Source organism: Pristiophorus japonicus, chromosome 6 (genome assembly GCF_044704955.1).
Source record: "Pristiophorus japonicus isolate sPriJap1 chromosome 6, sPriJap1.hap1, whole genome shotgun sequence".
Lineage (NCBI taxonomy): Eukaryota > Metazoa > Chordata > Chondrichthyes > Pristiophoridae > Pristiophorus > Pristiophorus japonicus.
The window spans coordinates 158350280-158374783 of NC_091982.1; the positions used below are offsets into that span (position 1 = coordinate 158350280).

The 24504-nt window shown below is 46.3% G+C and overlaps 1 protein-coding gene across 6 annotated transcripts in view; it reads left to right on the forward strand.

The window, feature by feature from the left end:
* Window positions 1-24504, forward strand: part of LOC139265269 (complement C1q and tumor necrosis factor-related protein 9) — a 119571-nt gene that overhangs the window by 24374 nt on the left and 70693 nt on the right. Inside the window, exon 1 of one of the 6 annotated variants that reach the window (XM_070882217.1) lies at window positions 23055-23491. The exons of the other annotated variants lie outside the window; for them this stretch is intronic. The gene's annotated coding sequence lies outside the window, so the exon portion shown is untranslated. Of the gene's footprint in view, window positions 1-23054; window positions 23492-24504 lie in introns of those variants that run through there. 6 annotated transcript variants of the gene reach the window in all.

Consider the following 24504-nt stretch of genomic DNA (forward strand, 5'->3'; position numbering starts at 1 on the left):
CCCTATCCACGTCCGGACCAGGGTCAAGCAGGGCTGTGTCATTGCTCTTCTCGATCTGCCTTGCTGCAATGCTTCATCCCACTCTCAACAAGCTCTCCGCTGGAGTGCAACTGTAGAACCAATGGGAACCTGTTCAACCTTCGCCGCCTCCAGGCTAAATCCAAGGTCGTCCTATCCTCTGTCATCGAATTACAGTACGCGTCTCATCGAATTACAGTACGCAGACGACGCTTGCGTCTGCGCACACTCCGAGGCTGAACTCCAAGCCATCGTCAAACACCTTCACTGAGGCATGCAAAAGCATGGGCCTTACACTAAACATCCGTAAGACAAAGGTCCTCCAACAACCTGACCCCGCCACACAGCACTGCCCCCCCCCCGGTCATCAAAATCCACGGCCTTGGACAACATGGACCATTTTCCATACCTCGGGAGCCTACTATCAGCAAGTGCAGACATCGATGACGAGGTCCAACATCGCCTCCAGTGTGCCAGCGCAGACTTCGGTCGCCTGAGGAAGAGAGTGTTTGAAGACCAGGACTTCAAATTGGCACCAAGCTTATGGTCAACTGGGCAGTAGTGATACCCGCCCTATATGGCTCAGAGATGTGGACTATGTGCTGCAGACATCTCAAAGCGCTGGAGAATTACCACCAGCCCAGCGCTGCCTGCACAAGATCCTGCAAATTCACTGGATGGATAGATGCACCAACATTGGTGTTCTCAATCAGGCCAATATCCCCAGGATTGAAGCACTGACCACACTCGACCAGCTCCGTTGGGCGGGCCACATTGTCCGTATGCCCGACACAGGACTCCCTGAGCACGCGCTCTACTCGGAGCTCCGACATGGCAAGCGAGTCCCAGGTGGGCAGAGGAAACGTTTCAAGGATGCCCTCAAAGCCTTCTTGATAAAGTGCAACATCCCCACCGGCACCTGGGAATCCCTGGCCCAAGATCACCCAAAGTGGAGGAAGAGCATCCGGGAGGGCGCTGAGCACCTCAAGTCACGTCGCCAAGAACATGTGGTAATCAAGCACAGACAAGGGAAGGTGCGTGTGGCAAAACAGGCTCCCCACCCACCCCTTCCTTCAACCACTCTGCCCCACCTGTGACAGAGATTGTGGGTTCCGCATTGGACTGTTCAGTCACCTGAGAACTCACTTTTAGAGTGGAAGCCAGTCTTCCTCGATTTCGAGGGACTGCCTATGATGATGAGTATCTTGTGAAAATTTAATTTTAATTCAATTAAGGAAACACAATTTCAGTATTAGAGATTCTTCAAAATGTGAGTGTATAAGTGCAGGCTGGACCTTGAGTGAGTCAACAAAGATTTATATGTATTGGCACAGAGTTCTATAGCACAAGTACCGAGTATCTCTGTGGAGGGGGAGGATTTGGAGGAAGGGTAGGCTGGAAGCAACAGAGAATGTGGGAGATAATCAACTTGCATCAAAGTCTACCGTGAGCAGTACTACTATCACAGGCACCTGGAAATGACAGAGAATATGGGGTCCAACAAAGCTCAGTGGCTGGAGGTACTAGATGGGTGACTGGTGCTTTTCCATAGCAGCAGCCTTGGTGGACTGAGGTGGCCCTAATTTTTGAGCTGCAGAGTCAGATGTTGCAGACTGTGTCTCCTGTGCTGCTGGAAGGTTGGGCTGACCCGACCTGTTTTCTTCCTTGTATACAGGCATCTGAGGGGACTGGCAAGGAGGCACAACAGTGGTGTGGTACAAAGAGACAGTATAATGATGGTTATGTACCTGCCAGTCTACAAGTACTAGGCTCTTGCTCTGCTTGGTAAATGGTGCCAATTTTAACCTTGAAGCCCCAAAAGATAGCCCTTTCCACTTCAGCGCCCAAGGCATCTCATCTTCTTAGGTGGTCCCTCGTATCGAGGATGACGTGCTTCCTCACCATAAAGGGATGAGTTCACAGATGTTTCGATGAAGGACCCTGATATTTCTGGTCTGGAACTACATGTTATGGGTGGAAGATGCCTGTGTGTGGATTTTTTTAACGTGTGGTGGCCATTGCACACCAGCCACCACACGGGGCTAACACAGCTAGGTCTTGGTCCAGTGGCAAGGATTAACCAAGACGACTGGAGATCAGCTCTGCTGCACGGACCTAGTGCACACACATATCGCAGTATGGTCTGGCCCGTGCTGCTCCAGGGCCCTCGCCTCTGCTGGGCCCCGAACGAACGCCTCTCCTGGGCCCCGATCACGACGCTCCATGATCACTCGCTGCTCCTTCGCCCCAACCTCGCTGCTTCTGCTGTACCTGCCCACACTCCAATCACCGACCTGGACTTTGGTGATGTCCAATCCAGTCGCCCTCTTCATTGCTGTCGCCCTCTTGCACCAGCTCACGCTGCTCCCTGAAGTGATATGCGGCCACGCTGTCCAGGGGCCACTCGCCGCTCGCCTTTTATGGCCCTGAGTTGCCGCTGGTGTTTCCTTGCAGGTTGGGGCCGCCTGCCTTTTATGGCCCCAACATATGTGTTACTAGGGTACTGCATATGCATTGTTGGTTTATTGCATATGTCATCATAGACCCCGGACATCACTGCAGGAGTTCCTCAGGGAAGCATCCTCAGTCCCACCATCTTCAGCTGTTTCATCAATGGCCTTTCCTCCATCATAAGGTCAAGCGTGTACCGTGTACTGATGATACCAGTGTTCAGCTCCATTCACAACTGAGATGATGAAGCACCTCACAGCAGGAGTTGGATAACATCCAGGCTTGAGCTGACAAGTGGCAGGTAATATTCGCAGCACAAGTGCCAGGTAATGACTAGATCAGACAAGAGAAAACCAGCAACCTCCTCTTGATGTTCTATGGCACCACTATCACCAAGAACATAAGAAATAGGAACAGGAGTAGGCCATACAGCCCCTCGAGCCTGCTCACCATTCAATAAGATCATGGCTGATCTGATCATGGACTCGGCTCCACTTCCCCACCCGCTCCCCATAACCCCTTATCCCCTTATCGTTTAAGACAGAAATAACTTTATTCAATGTCCCAGCTTCACAGCTCTCTAAGGCAGCGAATTCCAGATGTACAACCCTCTGAAAGAAGAAATTTCTCCTCATCTCTGTTTTAAATGGGCAGCCCCTTATTATAAGATCATGCCCTCTAGTTCTAGTCTTCCCACATCAGTGGAAACATCCTCTCCGCATCCACCTTGTCAAGCCCCCTCATAATCTTCTATGTTTCGATAAGATCACCTCTCATTCTTCTGAATTCCAATGAGTAGAGGCCCAACCTACTCAACCTTTCCTCATAAGTCAACCCCCTCATCCCCGGAATCAAACTAGTGAACCTCTGAACTACCTCCGAAGCAAGTATATCCTTACGGAAACCAAAACTGCACGCAGTATTCCAGGTGTGGCCTCACCAATACCTTATATAGCTGTAGCATAACTTCTTTGATATTATACTCCATCTCCTTTGGAATAAAGACCAAGCTAGATACCATTGGCCTTCCTGATCACTTGCTGTACCTGCATACTATCCTTTTGTGTTTCATGCACAAGTACCCCCAGGTCCCGCTGTACTGTGGCACTTTGCAATCTTTCTCCATTTAACTAATAACTTGCTCTTTGATTTTTTTCTGCCAAAGTGCATGACCTCACACTTTCCAACATTATACTTCATCGCCACATTTTTGCCCACTCACTTAGCCTGTCTATGTCCTTTTGCAAATTTTTTGTGTCCTTCTCACACATTGCTTTTCCTCCCATCTTTGTATCGTCAGCAAACTTGGCTACGTTACACTCAATCCCTTCTTCCAAGTCGTTAATATAGATTGTAAATAGTTGGGGTCTCAGCACTGATCCCTGCGGCACCCCATTAGTTACTGGTTGCCAACCAGAGAATGAACCATTCCCTACTCTCTGTTCTCTGTTAGTTAGCCAATGCTCGATCCATGCTAATATATTACCCCCAACCTCGTGAACCTTGAGCAACCCCCAATCTTGTGCAGTAATCTTTTATGTGGCACCTTGTCAAATGCCTTCTGGAAGTCCAAATATATCACATCCACTGGTTCCCCTTTATCCACCCTGTTGGTTACATCTTCAAAGAACTCCAGCAAATTTGTCAAACATGACTTCCCCTTCATAAATCCATGCTGACTTTGCCTGACCGAATTTTGCTTTTCCAAATGTCCTGCTACTACTTTTTTAATAATGGACTCCAACATTTTGCCAACCACAGATGTTAGGCTAACTGGTTTATAGTTTCCTGCTTTTTGTCTGCCTCCTTTTTTAAATAGGGGCATTACATTTGCAGTTTTCCAATCTACCGGGACCTCCCTAGAATCCAGGGAATTTTGGTAAATTACAACCAATGCATCCACAATCCCTGCCGCTACTTCTCTTAAGACCCTTGGATTCAATCCATCAGGTTCAGAGGATTTATCTGCCTTTAGAAATAAGAAATAAGTGAGTAAAACATGAGAGCTGAAGGACAGGCTAATGTGTGGCCCAAATAAGTGTTCTTTATGCAAATGCATGAAGTATAAGGAACAAATTGAATGAACTGCAGGCGCAAAATCAAATTGGAGAGCATGACATGGCAGCCATTACTGAGACATGGCTGTAAGATGGTCAGGGCTAGGAACTAAATATAACAGGTTATAAGGTCTACAGGAAAGATATGGAAAATGGCAGAGGGGAGGAGTAGCCTTAGTCATTTTAATTATCAGAGAGGATATAAGGAGAGGTAAGCAGGCAATGGAGAGTTTATGGATAGAATTAAGAGATAGGAAACGATTTAAGACTAGTGAGAGTTGTGTATAGGGCCCCTGGTAGCAGCTGTGATGTGCTAGATTGTATAACTGCAGAGATTAGACAGGTGTGAAGTAAAAGCAGAGTGGTTTTAATGAGGAGTTTTAACATTCACGTAGATTGGGATAAGCAGGTTAGTACCTGTCAGAAAGGTAGTGAATTTTGAGAGTGTGTCCGAGACAGTTTTCTGCAACAATATGTCCTGGACGCAATAAGGCGCATGCCATATTAAATTTAGTAGATGAGCCAGATTTAGTTAACTGCCTAACTGTGCATGAACATTTATCCAATAGCGATCATAACATGATCGAGTTCAACGTAGCGTTTGAAAGGAAGAAACACAAAACAGCTACTAAGATTCTAGAAGGCCGGCTTCAAAGGGATGAGACAGAATCTGTCCACAGTAAACTGAGTAAATGTGTTAAATGGATAAAATGACTGACGATCAGTGGGAAATCTTCAAAAAATAATTACAGAACCAGTTTATACCCTGAGGGGCAAGAGCTCTGCTTGCCAAAAAAATAGCTATGGATGACTAAAGAGGTAAGGGACAGCATAAAACTAAAAAAAAAAGCACACATAAATGCAAAAGATAGCACAGATCCTGCTGAATGGGAAAGATACAAAGAACAGCAAAGGGTCACAAAACAGATGGTAAGAGCTACAAAAAGGGAGTATGAAAAGGAACTTGCAAAGGATATCAAAATCAACACAGAATTTTTACAATTAAATTAGGAAAAAGAGGGTAGTGAGAAGCAATGTTGGCCCCTTAAAAACTGAAAGCGGTGACATTATCAATGATAAGAAAATGGCGGACATGTTTTTAATATTTACAGTAGAGGAAGAGGATAGCGTGCCAAAAATCCCAAGGAAACACATTAAAAAGCAGAACCTCAAAGGTAATCTTTTGATTGTTACCTGAGCCATGTGCAAATTGGCATAGTGACAAATAGATTATAAGGTTAAATGCGTGGCTCAAAGACTGGTATGGGAGGAAGGGATTTCAGTTCATGGGGCACTGGCACCAGTACTGGGGAAAGAAGGATCTGTTCCATTTGACGGGCTTCACTTAAACCGAGCTGGGACCAGCATCCTGGCGAATTGAATAACAAGGGCTGGAGATAGGGCTTTAAACTAAAAAAGTGGAGGGTGTTATGTATGTATGTTAATGTATGTACTGTAACACTAGACCACTGAATGTACCTTCATCCTGTCTACACTATACCTGTACCACCAGAGGGTGCTACTGGTGGAGACCTAAGGGTCACCTGCACACTGCAGGTAACCAAGTATAAAAGGAAGCTCATCTCTTGGTGTCCTCACTGAAGGAGCGGCAATAAATGGACTAAGGTCACTACAGTTCAAGTACTATATCCTTACCTCGTGGATTCGTTATTAGAGTGCTTACATATACTACGAATTACGAGGTTACGAATTTCCACGCACAACATATCTAACCTAAGCAACTTCCAACAATTTGCTGATGGGGAAGATTGGGATGCCTTTGTGGAAAGGCTAGAACACTTTGTCATCATGAACGACCTGGCTGGAGACACACCGACTTCGCTGACTGATAAACGCAGAGCCATCCTGCTCTGCAGTTGAGGGCCCAATGTCCACGGCCTCGTCAGGGACCAGCGAAGATGACAACCAAGACTTATGCGGAGCTCGTAATTATAATACAAGAACAAGTCAAACCTAAAGAGAGCATCCTCACAGTCAGACACCGGTTCTACACCCACCGGCGGCCTGAAGGCCAGGAAATTGCTAAATATGCTGCAGACCTCGGAAGATTGGCTGCACCATGTGATTTTGGCGACCACCTCACAGAAGCACTAAAGGACATCTTCGTTATTGGAATCGGCCACGAGGGCCTCCTCCATAAGCTTCTCTCTGCGGACACTATGGTCACCTGCAGAAGGCAATCAAAGTGAGCCAGCCATTCATGATTTCAGTCTGCGACTCCAAGAGGGTGATGACTAACCCCCAGGACTCTAACCCGACGAGTACAGTGAACCGAATGGCGCCTTACAGAGGCAAGGCTGCTGCCCCGAGTCCTGCACACTGAGTCCACCACATGGGGCCATCCGGCCAGCCCTGTGCTGGCGCTGTGGAGGAAACCACAGGGCCCACCAGTGCCGATACAAAGACTATACCTGCAAAGGCTGTAACACTAAAGGTCACCTCCAGCTAATTGTGAAGAAGAAATTTTACTCACTGAATTGCTAATGACTCCAGCGCTGATGAAGACGAAGAGAGAGTCTATGAAACGGCTCAGCCCCTGGAAGAGGTGTACGGAGTGTATACCTGCTCCATCAAGAGTTCCCCATAGAAAATGGAAGTAGAAATCAATGGTGTTCCAGTCTCGATGGAGATCGACACAGGGGCGAGCCAATTGCTAATGAATCAGACGACCTTCAAGAAACTCTGGAACAATCCCGCCAAGCGACCCAAAATGTTTCCAATCCAGGCGAAGCTGCTCACTTACACAAAAGACACCATCCCAGTTGTTGGCAGCGTGGATGTCCAGATGTCCCATGGCGGCGCGATGCACAGGCTTCCTTTGTGGATCATTGCCGGTGATGGTCCAACGCTGCTGGGAAGAAGATGGATGAAGCAAGTCCAAATCTGTTGGAGCGGGTAAAGCCTCCAGGCCCCGGCGATCGACGTCCTATGCTGCCCCAAACTTGGATCCATCACAGCACCTGGAAATCTTACCGTCCAGCTCGACTGCATGGCGACGACACCGACTGCACAACTCAACGGCAAGATGATTCAACCTGAACGACCAGACCTCACCTTCCGGGCTTCAGTGGCAGGACTCCGAGGGAAGAAGGTTGGCGCAGAAGATAGATTCCCGGCTTCCGTGGCAGAACCTCGGGAGAAAAGGATCACTGCAGCCTACCTCGTGGAGAGAAAGAAGATGGCGCCCGCACCACGAGGTGAGCACCTGAAATCAAGATGGCCGCGACCAGACCATGAGGGGCAGCGTTGAGGGAGCAACACATGTCGCCGAGCAGCGAACCGGATTGGGGTAAAGATTGCAAAGCCCTCTTAAAGAAGATTGTCAACCCAAAACAATTAAAGGGACAGTTCCACTCTTGGTACAGCGATGCCGATGACACTAATGATAAAGGTGTAATTAATGAATGCAGCTATATAAATGTACTGTTGAACGGTGATACCGGTCATGCTAATGAGAAAAATGTAACTAACAAAAGCAGGTATCCAAATATAACCTTGCACGGAAATGCTGATAGTACTCAAAAAAGTGATGTAATGGACAAATGTGAAAGTGTAAAGACAAATAACAAAGTCGAGTCGGCCGGTTGCGGTCGGAGCCAATGTATCATGAATATTAATGATAAAATGAGAAATGCTGCCAAAGGCAAATCCCCTTGGGAAACACCCAGGTCCAGCGGGCTACCTTATCATGTAGTCTGCGCCTCCGGGACCAATGTGATGCCCCAGGGAGGGCTCACACACACACATACCTACTGCAGGGCCAGCGATCAATGGACAGCACAGCCACTACCACTGGCAACCTGCCCCAGATCGGCCCTACCCCCCTGGCCACCAGGGCCAGCACTGAGAACAAGAGGCCAGCACCCTTCAGCTTTCCCCGCGAGACCTGGGATGACCAGACTTCCACCACAATGGAGGACAGGGAGGCCACACTACCCTATGGTTCTGCCCACTACTAAACGTCCTCACCCACCCAAACAATATAATGTATGTACCTTACCTATAACATGTACTTGCTCCACCACTGCTGAATACCTATAACATGTACTTGCTCCACCACTGCTGAATTCTCAAACAGTGACATACCCAACCAGATTCCTTATTCACTCTACATGTATGCCAATGCAGGTGTTGAGCCACACACATGGTCTATATATGGGGCGGGGGGGGGGGGGGGGGGAAGAAATGGATGTATGTAGCCATGAACACATGGATCACATTCAGAACCCACACAACCTCACTACAACCTCCAACTGTCCACTTCTGACCACTTCCCAATTTCATGGCAATAAGGACTTGGAGAAGACTTAGGGGGGAGTGTTGTTATGTATGTATGGTAATGTATGTACTGTAACACTAGACCACTGAATGTACCTTCACAATGTATACACCATACCTGTACAACCAGAGGGTGCTACTAGTGAAGACCTAAGGGTCACCTGCACACTGCAGGTAACCAAGTATAAAAGGGAGCTCACCTCTTGGTGTCCTCACTGAAGGATCTGCAATAAATGGACTAAGGTCACTACAGTTCAAGTTCTATACCCTTAACTCATGGAGTCGTTATTAGAGTGCTTGCATATACTACAGGGGGAGTGTCAGGTGAGGAGAAATTTCAAAATCTAAAGAGAAAGGTCAAGGCAAGAGTAACGATTTGGGTAAAAATAAGTAGCATGTGCCAGGAAGGGTTAGACAGTTTAACGGTAGCAGTGCAGCAGAAAATAAGGTGAAAGCAGGGAATAATGGTAACAAAATTTAATTAAATTAACGGCTCTTTATCTGAATGCATGAAGCATTCGTAACAAGATAGATGAACTAGTGACACAAATAGAGATAAATGGGTTTGATCTAATAGCCATTACAGAGACGTGATTGCAAGGTTAGGAACTAAATGTTCCAGGGTACTTGATGTTTTGAAAAGACAGGCTGAATGGAAAAGGGTGGGGATAGTCCTGATAATAAAGGATGACATGTTTATATTAACTCCATAAGACTGTATATCTTAAGCTAAAACTATTGTGGCCTTGGTCTCTATTGTAACTGAGGAGGCAGCATGCTAGACTGCCTTTTATACCTGCTTGCCTAGGATGTGCAGGCGACCCTTGGGTCTCCCACAGGTGCGTCTCCTGGTGGCAAGTCTTACATACATAACATCATTCTCCCCCAAAGCCTTACGTACAAGTTATTTACAAGTTGAGACGATCCGGGGCTCTGCGTTCCAGGGTTGATCGCCTGAGTTGAAGTCCTGGTATGGGTGAGTCGGTCGGATCATTGCTGCACTGCAGTGTGGCTGGTCTGATCGGACTGTCGGGCATGGTGGGTTCATCCTCGTGGTTGACCGTGAGGTTGATTGCTGGTTGGGTGGTTGTGGGTGGATCAATGATGGTAATGTCCTCTTTAAACTGTTCTTGCTTGTCAGTGAATCGCAGTTTGGTCTGATCCAAGTGCTTTCTGCACTTTTGTCCGTTCAAAAGTTTGACAACAAACACTCTATTCCCCTCCTTGGCTAACACAGTGCCAGCAACCCATTTGGGACCATGACCATAATTAAGAACAAACACAGGGTCATTAACTTCAATGTCACATGATACAGCCGAGCGATCGTGGTACATGTTATGTCGGTGACGTCGGGTTTCTACATGATCATTGAGATCCGGGTGGACCAAGGAGAGCCTGATTTTGAGTGCTCTCTTCATTAGCAATTCTGCAGGGGGATCCCCGGTAAGCAAGTGGGGTCGCGTGCAGTAGCTGAGCAGAATCCAAGATAGCTGGGTCTGCAGGGAACCGTCCGTCACGCTTTTCAAGCTCTGCTTGATGGTTTGGACTGCCCGTTCCGCTTGACCATTGGATGCAGGCTTAAACGGCGCAGACGTGACATGCTTGATGCCATTGCGGGTCATGAACTCGTTGAATTCCAAGCTAGTGAAGCATGGTCCATTGTCACTAACAAGGACCTCGAGCAAACCATGGGTGGCGAACATGGCCCGGAGGCTTTCAATGGTGGCAGTGGACGTACATGACGACATTATTGTACATTCAATCTATTTAGAGTAAGCGTCCACTGCTCCTAGAAACATCTTTCCTGGAAAGGGGCCAGCGAAATCTACTTGGACCCTTGATCACGGTTTGGAAGGCCATGACCACAGACTCAGTGGGGCCTCCCTTGGTGCATTGCTCAACTGTGAGCAAGTGTTGCATTGGTTATGCATGACTCCAATTCCGAGTCAATGCTGGGCCATCAAACGTGCGACCTGGCAATAGCCTTCATCATGACTATGCCTGGGTGGGTACTGTGAAGGTTGCCTTTTTTTTGGCAAAATTACATGATTCCCACATAGGAGGCAGTCCGAACGGATGGACATTTCGTCCTTGCGTCGGTGGAATGGCTTAATTTTGTCTTGCATTTCCCCTGGAACCGCCGACCAGCTCCTATTGAGGACACAGCTTTTTACTAGTGATAGCACCGAGTCCTGCCTAGTCCAGGTCCTGATCTGGTGAGCCGTGATGGGTGACCCCTCGCTCTCATTACAAGGAGAAAGTCTGCGGGTTGCGCCATTTCCACCACGGTGGTGGGCAATGGTAGCCAACTGAGGACATCCACACAGTTCTCCGTGTCTGGTCTGTGGTGGATTACATAATCATACGCAGATAACATTAGTGCCCATCTTTGGATGCGGGACGAAGCATTGGTGTTAGTAGCTTTGCTTTCTAAGAACAACAAAATGAGCGGCTTGTGGTCGGTTTTGAGCTCAAACTGGAGCCGAAATAGATATTGGTGCATTTTCTTAACCCCGTATATGCATGCTGATGCTTCCTTTTTCAACTATATTGAAGGCTCTTTCAGCCTTAGATAAGCTTCTGGACGCATATGCAACCGGTTGTAGTTTGCCTGACCCATTGGCTTGCTGTAACACACAACCGACCCCGTACGAAGATGCATCACAAGCTAGTACTAAACGTTTACACGGGTCATACATTACAAGTAACCTGTTGGAACAGGTTTCTGGACTTATTAAAGGTTGTCTCTTGAGATTTACCCCAAACCCAGTCGTCACCCTTGTGTAGCAATAAATGCAATGGTTTCAGCAAAGTGCTCAACCCCGGTAGAAAGTTACCAAAATAGTTGAGGAGTCCCAGGAACGAATGTAGCTCCATCACATTCTGTGGTCTGGGTGCATTCTTGATGGCCTCCGTCTTGGAGGTCGTTGGTCTGATGCCGTCCACCGCAATCTTTCTCCCCAGAAATTCAACTTCTGGCGCCAGGAAAACACACTTGAAGCATTTCAACCTGAGTCCCACTCTGTCCAGTCGCTTGAGTACTTCTCCCAGGTTGTGCAAGTGTTTGGTGGTGTTGCGGCCAGTGATCAAGATGTCGACTTGGAACACCACGGTGCACGGAATCAATTTCAGCAGACTCTCCATGTTCTTCTGGAAGATGGCCGCCGCCGAACAAATCCCAAAAGGGCATTTGTGGTATATGAACAGTCCAATGTGCGTGTTGATGCACGTTAATTTTTTCAAAGGTTCAGCCAGCTCCTGTGTCATGTAAGCAGAGGTTAGATCCAGCTTGGTGAACGACTTCCCCCCTGCTAGCATTGTAAACAGGTCATCCGCATTGGGTAGTGGGTACTGGTCCTGTAACGAGACTCAGTTGATCGTTATCTTGTAGTCCCCGCAGATTCTGACAGTCCCATCGCTCTTCAACACCGGAACAATTGGACTGGCCCACTCGTTGAACTCGACTGGCGATATGATCCCCTCTCGTTGAAGTTTGTCTAGCTCGACCTCGACTTTCTCTCGCATCATGAATTGAACTGCTCGGGCCTTGTGATGAACGGGTCGTGCATCAGGGAGTAGATGGATCTGCACTTTGGCGCCTGTGATGTTGCCGATGCCTGGCTCGAATAACGATGGGAATTTGTTTAGCATTTGGGCGCACGAGGCATCATCCTCTGAAGACAGTACTTTGATGTCATCCCAGTTCCATCGGATCTTTCCTAGCCAGCTTCTGCTGAACAGCGTTGGGCCATTGTCTGGTACAATCCAAAGTGGTAAATCATGCACAGCTCCATCGTATGATACCTTCACTGCCGTACTGCCAATGACTGGTATGAGCTCTTTGGTGTCATTGCGCAGCTTGGTGTGGATCGGACTTTGTTTTGGCCTTTGTGCCTTGTTGCCCTACAATTTCTCAAAGCCTTCTGGCTCATAATTGACTGATGCCCCCCCCTGTGTGCAATTCCATGGAAACTGGAATGCCGTTTAAGTTGACTTTTAACATTATTGGAGGGATTTTGGTGGTGAAGGTGTGTACCCCATACACTTCCTCTTCAGCCTCAGGTTGAGTTGCCTCTCCTCCTGGTTCAACGTGCTCCGCGCTGGATCAGTCATCTTCTGCTGACTCTGCCACATGGTGAGTCGCAGCATGTCGGCACATTCGCTGGAGGTGCCCCATTGTTCCACAGCCCTTGCACACTTAGTGCTTGAATCGACATTGATGGGCTCGATGATTACCCCCACAGCGCCAACACGGTGCTAATGGATTTGCATTCATGCCCCACAGCGGACTCTGAGTCATCCCTAGGTATGGCCTCTGCGGGCGTGTAGGCCCTGCCATATACAGTTCTGCCTTATGAAGACGTTATTTTATGCACAGTGCTTGCTGGTGAGTTCCGATGCTGCAATGATATCTGTTTAGTGTTATCGTTCATGGACATAAACTCCTGGGCTATCGTGATGGCTTTGCTCAGATCTAGGGATTCAGCAGACAGCTGTTTGCGAAGAATGACCTCGTGGCCGATTCCAAGCACGAAAAAGTCCCGCAACACTTCCCTCAAAAATCTAGCAAATACGCACGGTCCCGCAAGGCGTCTTAGGTCGGCGACATAGCTCGCCACGTCCTGGCCTTCGGAGCGATGGTGCGTATAAAAGCGATACCTGGCCATCAAGATGCTCTCCTTCGGCTTGAAATGTTCCCGAACCAGCGTGCACAACTCTTCATATGTCTTGTCCGTTGGTTTCGTCGGTGCTAGCAGATTTTTGATGAGGCCATATATCGTGGACCCGCAACTGGTGAGGAAAATCACCCTGGGCTTGATCGCGGTTTCTGCCTTTTCCAGCTCGTTGGCCACGAAGTACTGGTCAAGATGCTCAACGAAGGCTTCCCAATCATCACCCTCAACAAATCTCTCACGAATACCAATGGCACACATAACTGCGTGAAAGTTCGTGATCTGTTACTCATCGCCAATTGTTATGTTTAGAATAACTCCACAAGACTGCATATCTTAAGCTCAAACTGTTGTGACCTTGGTCTCTTTATTGTAACTCCAGATTCAGGAGGCAGCATGGTAGACTGCCTTTGAAACTTGCTTGCCCAGGGTGACCCTTGGGTTTTCCACAGGTGCGCCCCCTGGTGGCAAGTCTTACACATTGGTAATGTTTACATACATAACAGTAAGGACAGTAGAGAGAAGGGATCTCGACCGGAAGATGAGGAAGTAGAATCAGTATGGGTGGAGATGAGGAATAACAAGGGGCAGAAAACACTGGTGGTAGTATTATATAGGTCCCCCAATAGTAGCTATACCATTGGACAGAATATTAATCAAGAAATAGTAGGAACTTGTAACAAAGGTAGTGTAATAATTGTGGGGACTTTATATAGACTGGACAAATCAGATTGGTAAAGGTAGTCTGGAGGATGAGTTCATGGAATAAATTTGGGACAATTTCCTAGAACAATACATCATGGAACCAACCAGGGAACTGGCTATTTTAGATCTTGTAATGTGTGATGAGACAGAGTTATTAGCAATCTCATAGTAAAGGATCCTCTGGGGCAGAGTGATCATAATATGATAGAATTTCATATTAAGCTTGAGAGTGACTTTCCCAAGTCCAAAACTAGAGTCTAAGAGGCTGAAATTGACCACCGCCCGAAATGAGTTGCACGTGAAGGGGATGGCCGCTGCAAACTCTGCAGCCACTTCAGTGGCAAACACTGGGCCACCAGGGAGGGTTTCGTCCAGGCCAGCGCTGCCAGTTGGCGGCCCGACCGAACTCGTGGGTATAATTGTAGACCTGACCTGGCAGTCGGCCTGCAGAAAAAAACATGGAGTTGCCAGCAGCGCCACCTCCCCTTTAAGGGCGGTGGCACTGCCAAGCCACAGAATGTGTAACAACAGCAAAAGCTGTCCGGGGCACCAACTGGCGGTGACGCCGCTCCTGCGGGGCCATTTTCAAAAGGGGCAATTTCCCGCAGGGCAATTTCGGGAAGGGTTCGCCGCCGGTCAGTAAAGGATTGGCAATTGCACAGCACAGCGGGAAAATGGGCGGAGGGGTTCCCTACACTGCTCCAAAACTGAGGAAGGGCAATATATAAAATGGTGGCCCCTCCGTAGAGACCTCGGTGGCCAGTCCGCACCAACCCATGGCCACGGGCCTTATAGAAAGGGGCAATTTCAGCCCCTTAAACTTAAATAAAGCCAATTACATGGATATGAGGGGTGAGTTGGCTAAGGTAGATTGGAAAAATAGATTTAAAAGGTATGGTGGTAGATAAGCAGTGGCAAGCATTTAAAGAAATATATCATAATTCTCAACAAAATTAAATTCCATTAAGAAGCAAAAACTCCATGGGAAAAGTGATCCATCCATGGCTAACTAAAAGATAGCATTAGATTTAAAGAAGTAGCTTATAATGTTGCAACGAATAGTAGTAAGCCTGAGGATTGGGAGAGTTTCAGAAACCAGCAAAGGATGACCAAAAAAATTGATAAAAAGGGAAAAAATACAACATGAGAGAAAACTAGTAAGAAATATAAAAACAGATTGTAAGAGCTTCTGCAAGTACGCAAAAAAGAAGAGTAGCAAAAGTAACTGTTGGTCCCTTATAGGCTGAGGCAGGAGAAATTATTATGGAGAATAAAGAAATGTGCCAGCCTACAGAAGAAGGCTGATGCATATACATACCTAAATGCTTGGTGCATTGGGAAGCCTGACCGAAAGCCTGCGTTTAATTTCAAGGGGCATGGAGGATTCCAGCAGCAACTGGGCACACGGCTTTGCACAGAACCTGGAGCCAAAAGTACCAACATGGGACAGGTGGCCACCTCTATCAACACACCTGTGGAGCCAACCATGATGCAGCATCTGATGGCCGATGTCTCAGCTTCCATTGCAACACTAGGACCATCCACCCAATGTCTGAGTGCTGCAGTGGAAGCTCAGACTGCTATTATGCAATCTAAGCTTGCTGCCATGGATGTGGATACCATTGTGCAAAGGGGCTTTCAGGGCATCACAGCACTCCGGCAATCTGTTCTCTAACAGATCTGCTCCCTAAAGACCCTCTGCGGATATGGCCTCCTGCTACCTCTTAGCAGCTTGTCTTGCTCTGCATGGCCTCTGCTCATTCTCCAAGTCATGCTCAATGTCGAGAGGAAACCCTCCTAGGCCATCCATGTCTGGTTTGTGCACAAGCCGTTAAGTCACCAAAAAAGTACTTCAGCACCAGCCAGACCACTCCCTGTAGACTAATGGAACTTTTAACAAGTATGGAAAAGCACCCAAAATGTGTAGAATTGCAGCAACAGCCAGAAGAAATAATTCAGCAACTAATCTGTAAATATTGATGATTCCTTTAAATAACACTGCTGGCACTTTATGCCATGGAAAGCATGTTCAACTGAGGGAGGTTAAAGGAGGGTGTAGGCTGGAACGTGGAGCTCCAAAATGATAGCGCTGGCATCAAATCAGCGGTAACGTCATGATTTCTTGCTCTGCTTGCTGCTGCCAGTCGTCAGTATGCGCATGCTCCTTTACAACCCATTTCGGTTGGAAGTCTGTTGGGTTGCCATTTTGGTAGTTAGGAGGCCTCGTAGCGCCCAAAGAATGAGCACTACAGAGCCCAATTTTGCCCCTCTATTGTTTGATATTTCAATATATCTGTATCGCATCTAAAATGGCCACAATAGAGACTGGAGATTGTAATTGAATCAACTGCCTCATCAATCCTCTCAATCAATTGTCTCATCAATGCTCCCAAGAGAGTGAAATACTCTGCTAATTCATCAGCGGGAAAGTTGGATACTAGTGCTATATTGAACCTTTTATTTGCTCTTTGATGAATAGCAATAAGACTTCAATAGTTATCATGGATCATCTGTATAAGAGACAAGTGGTCATTTATAAAGATTGTGGCTCCTCCTCCTTCCTCCCAATCCAATCTCATCCATCTTCCTGACCTCAACGATGACAATTTATAATGGAGGTTCAGGTCTAATTTTTGGAACAAATCTGCCACTAGGGATACTATTAAACTGTGGTCGATATACCTGACCCTGCTGTATAGAATATAATGTGAACAATCAGATGTAATAATGTTTATAAATGTACAATGTAGCCACTCCCAGGCCCCAAAGGCTTCTTTTTTGAAGCGAGCTGCCAACCAGCTTCTATCATTCAAATTAAACTGTTATCAAAATGTACAAAAACTAGTGACAAAGAAGCACAAAAAACAGAAGCAGGAGCTATCAATTTCTTTTAAGAAATCTAGGACATAACAGACTAATTTTCTATATCAAATGACATTCTTTGAAAAACAAACAGTAAACTTTTAAGTAAATCTGGGTGAGTTGTGGGTGGAGTACGGAGCAGAAAACTAAGAGATGAAACATCAAATACTGTAACCAAAGGACCTGCAAAGTAAGTTTGAATAAATTCTAACAATCTCAGTATCTCTCAATACTAGGATAAATGACAATCAACACATGGGAATGCTGAAATAAAACAAGCATCCATCACATTAGTCAGTGTCTGAAAGGGAAAAGTGTGGAGAGCCTTCATCAGAACTGGCAGGAAATGACCTGCAATAAATAAAAAGAAGAAAGAAAAAAAGGCTTGCATTTATATAGCATCTTGTACAAGCACCGGACATCCCAAAGCGCTTTACAGCCAATTAAGTACTTTTTGAAGTGTAGTCACTATTGTAATGTAGGAAATGCGACAGCCAATTTGTGCACATTGAGCTCGAACAAACAGCAATGTGATAATGTTCAGATAAACTGTTTTAGATGTTGATTGAGGGAATAAATATTGACTAGGACACCAGGGATAACTCCCCTACTCTTCTTCAAAACAGTGCCATATGATCTTTTACATCCACCTGAGAGAGCAGACGGCCTCGATTTAATGTTTCATTGAAAGACGTACCTCCAACAGTGTAACGCTCCCTCAGTACTGCACTGCTATGTCAGCCTAGATTTTTGTGCTCAAGTTTCTGGAGTGAGATTTGAACCAACAACCTTCTGATTCAGAGGTGAGAGTACTACCAATTGAGCCACAGCAGACACAAATAAGCAATGAGTAAAACACAGAAATTATAATAAGCTTGTAAGGACTGAAAACTCCATCTTCAACCAAATCCAACATAGTATGCATTCTGTACTTTCTGTGTAGCCTATCAGAGCACATGTCTTCATTTAAAGCTGCTACCTTAAAGGCATTAACAGCAGATTTTAGAGCAACTTTACTGGTACTTTCATGGTGGATGTAAAACTTAGTCTTTAATTAAAGCAAGTTTTAGCACACTGTACAGTACACAACTGTTGAGGAACCATTAAAAAATCAGAACTACAACCGGGAATCAAACATCATTATTGGAAAAAGCTTCCCCCCCCCCCCCCAATTATCTAACTTCCTCTCCTGAAGGTGCTAACTCCTGGCTAGGATCCTAAAGGCATAATCTCCTGGTTAGTGTCTGGCTCCATGGTATTTGCAAAGTGGCCATTGTTCATGTGTAATGTCAACAGGCTATTGCACCATGGTGGGATCACTGCAATGTTGAACTTTGCTCTCTCGTATGCCCAGCAGGAGTTCCAGCAGAGGTTACGAGAAAGTGATCAGGAGCAGGAATCCTGGCTGTTATCTACCTCAAAGACTCCCAACGGTTGCTCATTGTCTGGAAACATTCTTTTAAATGCTGGGCTGGCCTCATGAGATGGGGAGGGAGGAGAACCTGACCTTTTAGTCAGGTGCTTCCGACTCCTCTAGCACCATCACTTCCATCTCTTGCTCACCTGTGTTCTCTACATCATCCAGGCTGCTCCCCTCATATTGGCTATCTAAGTCCATCAAGGTGGATGGCTATGTGCTGGTGCTTGCCTGAGTCAGATGCAGTAGTGAAATGCTGATTTGGTGCTGTCTGGTTGCATACCTAAGGAAAAAGAAGAAGGAAAGTATTCGGGAAACATCCTCGGAGGAAGCTCATGAGTTATTTATTATTTATTCCTGGATTGGGGCCAACAGTAGCAAAGTCACATTGATTACGCACTCCTAGCTGCATTGAGAACAACAGCCCTCGGGTTAGTGGGTCCAGGAGGCTAGGCAACATGGAATCTGGTTGTGGGCTTGGATTTGTGGGGAGCTCCCCGGGGGTGAGGGGAGGAGGGGAGAGACATGGCCAACAGTTCCAGAGCTTTGACCTGATCCGTTGCTTGTGCAGATGAAGTGCTCTGACCCAGTCTAGACCAAGCAGTGGCCAATTTTGGAGTCCACAACCTGGGAAAGGCAGGTACAACCCAGAGAAAAATAGCCATAACCTTGGTAAATATAGCTGCAATCTGGTGAAAAGTTGACACAGCCTGGATAAAGATACACACAATCTAAAGAAAGGTATTCACTACCTAGGGAAAGAAAGAAAAAAAACTTTCATTTATATAATACCTTTCACAACCTCAGGACATCCCAAAGTGATTTACAGACAAGTATTTCTGAAGTGTAGTCACAGTTGTAAGCTAGGAAATTCATCAGCCATTTTGCACACAGCAAGGTTCCATGAACACCAATGAATAAATGACCAGATCATCTAGTGTTGGTTAAGGAATAAATGTGGACTAGGATACCTGGGAGAACTCCTCCCATACGCTTTAAACAGTGCTGTGGAATCTTTTATCATCACGGGGAAAGGGCGGGGGAGTGGGACTAGCTGAAGTGCTTTGCAGAGAGCCGGCATGGGCTCGATGGGCCAAATGTCCTCATTCTATGTTGTAACCATTCTATGATTCACCTCAGAGGGCACAATGGGACTTGGTTTAACATCTCATCTGAAAGACACATCTCCGACAATTCAGCACTCCTTCAGCATTTCACTGAAGTGCCAACCTAGATTATGTGCTCAAGTCTCTGGAATGGGAATTAAACCTAGGTACTTCTGAGTGTTACCACTGAATGAAGGCTGACACATGAGAAAAAGCCACAACCCAGGGAAAAACACCCATCAGTTCTGAAAAGCCTGGAAAAAGATTGCCATGCAATAGAAATGCAGCTATTACATAGGAAATAGGAGCAGGAGTAGGCCACCTGGCCCCTCGAGCTTGCTCTGCCATTTAATAAGATCATGGCTGATCTGATCATGGATTCAGCTGCACTTCCCTACCCGCTCCCCATAATCCTTTATTCCCTTATCGCTCAAAAATCTGTATCTCCATCTTAGATATATTCAATGACCCAGCCCCCACAGCTCTCTGGGGCAGAGAATTCCACAGATTTACAACCCTCCGAGAGAAGAAATTCCTCCTCATCTCAGTTTTAAATGGGCGGCCCCTTATTCCAAGACTATGTACGCTAGTTTTAATTTCCACTATGAGTGGAAATATTCTGTCTGCATCCACCTTGTCGAGCCCTCTCATTTTCTTACATGTAAGATTACCTCTCATTCTTCTGAACTCCAATGAGTATAGGCCCAACCTACTCAACCTATCTTCATAAGTCAACCCCCTCATCTCCGGAATCAACCTAATGAACCTTCTCTGAACAGCCTCCAATGCAAGTATATCCTTCCTTAAATACAGAGACCAAAACAGTATGCAGTACTCCAGGTGTGGCTTCACCAATATCCTGTACAGTTGTTACAGGACTTCTCTGCTTTTATACTCTATCCCCCTTGCAATAAATGCCAACATTCCATTTGCCTTCCTGATTACTTGCTGTACCTGCATACTAACTTTTTGTGTTCCATGCACAAGGACCCCCAGGTCCCTCTGTAGTGCAGCACTTTGCAATTTTTCTCCATTTAAATTAGAATTTGCTTTTCTATTTTTTCTGCCAAAATGGATAACCTCACATTTTACCACATTATACTCCATCTGCCAAATTTTTGCCCACTCACTTAGCCTGTCTATATCCCTTTGCAGATTTTGTGTGTCCTCCTCACAATTTGCTTTCCCACCCATCTTTGTATCATCAGCAAACTTGGCTACATTACACTCGATCCCTTCATCCAGGTCATTAATATAGATTGTACCCAGCACCGATCCCTGCGGCACCCCACTAGTCACTGTTTGCCAACCGTAAAATGACCCATTTATCCCGACTCTGTTTTCTGTTAGTTCGCCAATCCTCTAGCCATGCCAATATATTACCCCCAACCCCATGAACGTTTGTCTTGTGCAGTAACATTTTATGTGGCGCCTTTTGGAATGCTTTCTGGAAGTCCAAATACATCATATCCACTGGTTCCCCCTTATCCACCCTGCTTGTTACATCCTCAAAGAACTCCAGCAAATTTGTCAAACATGATTTCCCTTTCATAAATCCATGCCGTCTCTGCTTTATTGAATCGTGCTTTTACAAATGTCCTGCTATTGCTTCCTTAATAATAGACTCCAGCATTTTCCCAACGACAGATGTTAGAATAACTGGTCTATAGTTTCCTGCTTTTGTCTGCCTCCTTTTTTAAATAGAGGCGTTACATTTGTGATTTTCCAATCGGCTTGGACCATCCCAGAATCCAGGGAATTTTGGTAGATTACAACCAATGCATTCACTATCTCTACAACCACCTCTCTCAAGATCCTAGGATATATGCCATCGGGTCCAGGGGACTTGTTCGCCTTTCGTCCCATTAATTAACTGAGTACTACTTCATTAGTGATCGTGATTGTATTAAGTTCCTCCCTCCCTATAGCCCCTTAATTATCCGCTATTGGGATGTTTTTAGTGTCATCTACCGTTAAGACCGATACAAAATATTTGTTCAATGTCTCTGCCATTTCCCTGTTCTCCATTATTAATTCCCCATCTCATCCTCTAGGGGACCAACGTTTACTTTAGCCACTCTTTTTCTTTTTATGTACCTGTAGAAACTCTTACTATCTGTTTTTATATTTCGTGCTAGTTTACTTTCATAATTCATCTTCCCTCTATCATTTTTTTAGTCGTTCTTTGCTGGCTTTTGAAAGTGTCCCAATCCTCTGTCCTCCCACGTGGGGAAAGGTACCCACTAATCGGTATAAGGTGGCTACAACCTGGGAAAAGATAACCATAACCTGAGAAATGTAGCCAAAACCTGGGAAGAGCTGACCACAACCCAGGGAAAGGTAGCCACAACCAAGGGAATGACTGGTGCTGGCATCAGCTTTTTTTTCATTTGTAACTGGAGAGCAACATCTTAGTAAGTGAACAACTAACCTGCGATCTAATTACCAGCTCTTATGCTTTCACAACCCAGACACTTTGTTCATAAACACAGGGCCCCTTTGTGAATAATGAGCAGCAACTTTTTAACTTAATTGGTCGGTTTGGAGGTGGAAGAATAGTCTTTTCACTGTGAGTCCATTAACATAATTTGGAACCAGTCGAGCAACTGACTGACTCCTTAAACCACAGCCCAAGGAAGTAGACCCCTTTGCTTTCATTTATTCCTGATATATGGGCGCCGCTGGCAAGGACAGTATTTATTGTCCATCCCTAATTGCCCTTGAGAAGATGGTGATGATCCACCTAACTAAACTGCTGCAGTCCATGTGATGAAGGTACTCCCATAGTGCTGTTGGGGAAGGAGTTCCAGGAGTTTGACCCAGCGTCAATGAAGGAAAGGCGATATATTTCCAAGTCAGGATATTCTGTAACCTGGACGTAATGGTGTTCCCATGTGCCTGCTGCCCTTGTCCTTCTAGGTAGTAGAGGTTTTGGGTTTGGGAGGTGCTGTTGAAGAAGCCTTGGCGAGTTGCTGCAGTGCATCTTGTAGATGGTACACACTGCAGCCACGGTGCGCCGATGGTGGAGGGAGTAAAGATTTAAGATGGTGCATGAGGTGCCAATCAAGTGGGCTACTTTGTCCTGGATGGTGTCGATCTTGAGTGTAATTGGAGCTGCACTCATCCAGGCAATTGGAAAGTATTCCATCACACTCCTGACTTGTGCCTTGTAGGTGGTGGAAAGGATTTGGGGAGTCAGGAGGTGAGACACTTGCCGCAGAATACCCAGCCTCTGACCTGCTCTTGTAGCCATAGTATTTATGTAGCTGGTCCAGTTAAGTTTCTGGTCAATGGTGACACCCAAGATTTGGCGATGGTAATGCCATTGAATGTCGAGGGACGATCGTTAGACTCTAGCTTGTTGCAGATAGTCATTGCCTGGCACTTGTGTGGCACGAATGCTATTTCCCACTTATCAACCCAAGCCTAAATGTCTTCCAGATCTTGTGCATGCGGGCTGCTTCATTATCTGAGGAGTTGCAAATGGAACTGAATACTGTGCAATCATCAGCGAACATCCCCACTTCTGACTTTATGATAGAGGGAAGGGCATTGATGAAGGAGCTGAAGATGGTTGGGCCTAGGACACTGCTCTGAGGAACTCCTGCAGCGATATTCTGGGGCTGAGATGATTGACCTCCAGCAACCACAACCATCTTCCTTTGTGCCAAGTATGACACCAGCCAGTGGAGAGTTTCCCCCCTAATTCCCATTGACTTCAGTTTTACAAGGGCTCCTTGATGCCACACTCTGTCAAATGCTGCCTTGATGTCAAGGGCAGTTACTCTCACCTCACCTCTGGAATTCAGCTCTTTTGTCCATGTTTTGATTGAGGCTATAATGAAGTCTGGAGCCGAGTGGTCCTGACGGAACCCAAACTGAGCATCGATAAACAAGTTATTGGTGAGTAAGTGTTGCTTGATAGCAATGTCAACGACACCTTCCATCACTTTGCTGATGATTGAGAGTAGAATGATGGGGTGATAATTGGCGGGATTGGATTTTGTTCTGATTTTTGTCAACAGGATATACCTGGGCAGTTTTCCACATTATTATAGCTTTATTGGAACAGCTTGGCTAGAGGCGCTTTTAGTTCTGGAGCACAAGGCTTCAGCACGACAGCGGGGCTGTTGTCGGGACCCATAGCCTTTGCTGAATCCAGTGTGCTCAGCCGTTTCTTGGAGTGAATTGAATTGGCTGAAGACTGGCTTCTGTGATGGTGGGGACCGCAGGAGGAGGCTGAGATGGATCAACCACTTGACATTTCTGGCTGAAAATGGTTGCAAACATTTCAGCTTTGTCTTTTGCACTTGCTTGTTGGGCTCCGCTATCATTGAGGATGCGGTTATTCATGCAACCTCCTCCTCCAATTAGTTGTTTAATTGTCCACCACCAATCATGACTGGATGTAGCAGGACTGCAGAGTTTTGATCTGATCTGTTGATTAGAATGCATATACTCCTGTGTTGCAGCTTCCCCAGGTTAGTACCTCATTTTTAGGTACACCTGTTGCTACTCTGGCATGCTCCTTTGCTCTCCTCATTGAACCAGGATTGGTCCCCTTGCTTGATGGTAATGGTAGATTGAGGGATATGCCGGGCCATGAGCTACTAGATCTGTTCTGAATCGATCCCATTTAGCATGGTTGTAGCGACGCACAACAAGATAGAGGGTGTCCTCAATGTGAATATGGCACTTTTTGTCCACAAGGACTGTGCGGTGGTCACTGCTACCAATACTGTCATAGACACATGCACCTGCGACAGGTAGGTTGGTGAGGACGAAGTCAAGTAGGTTTTTCCCTTTCTGTTGGTTCTCTCACCACCTGCCGCAGGCCCAGTGTGGCAGCTATGTCCTTCAGGACTCGTCCAGCTCGGTCAATAGTGGTGCTACTGAGCCAGTCTTGGTGATGGACA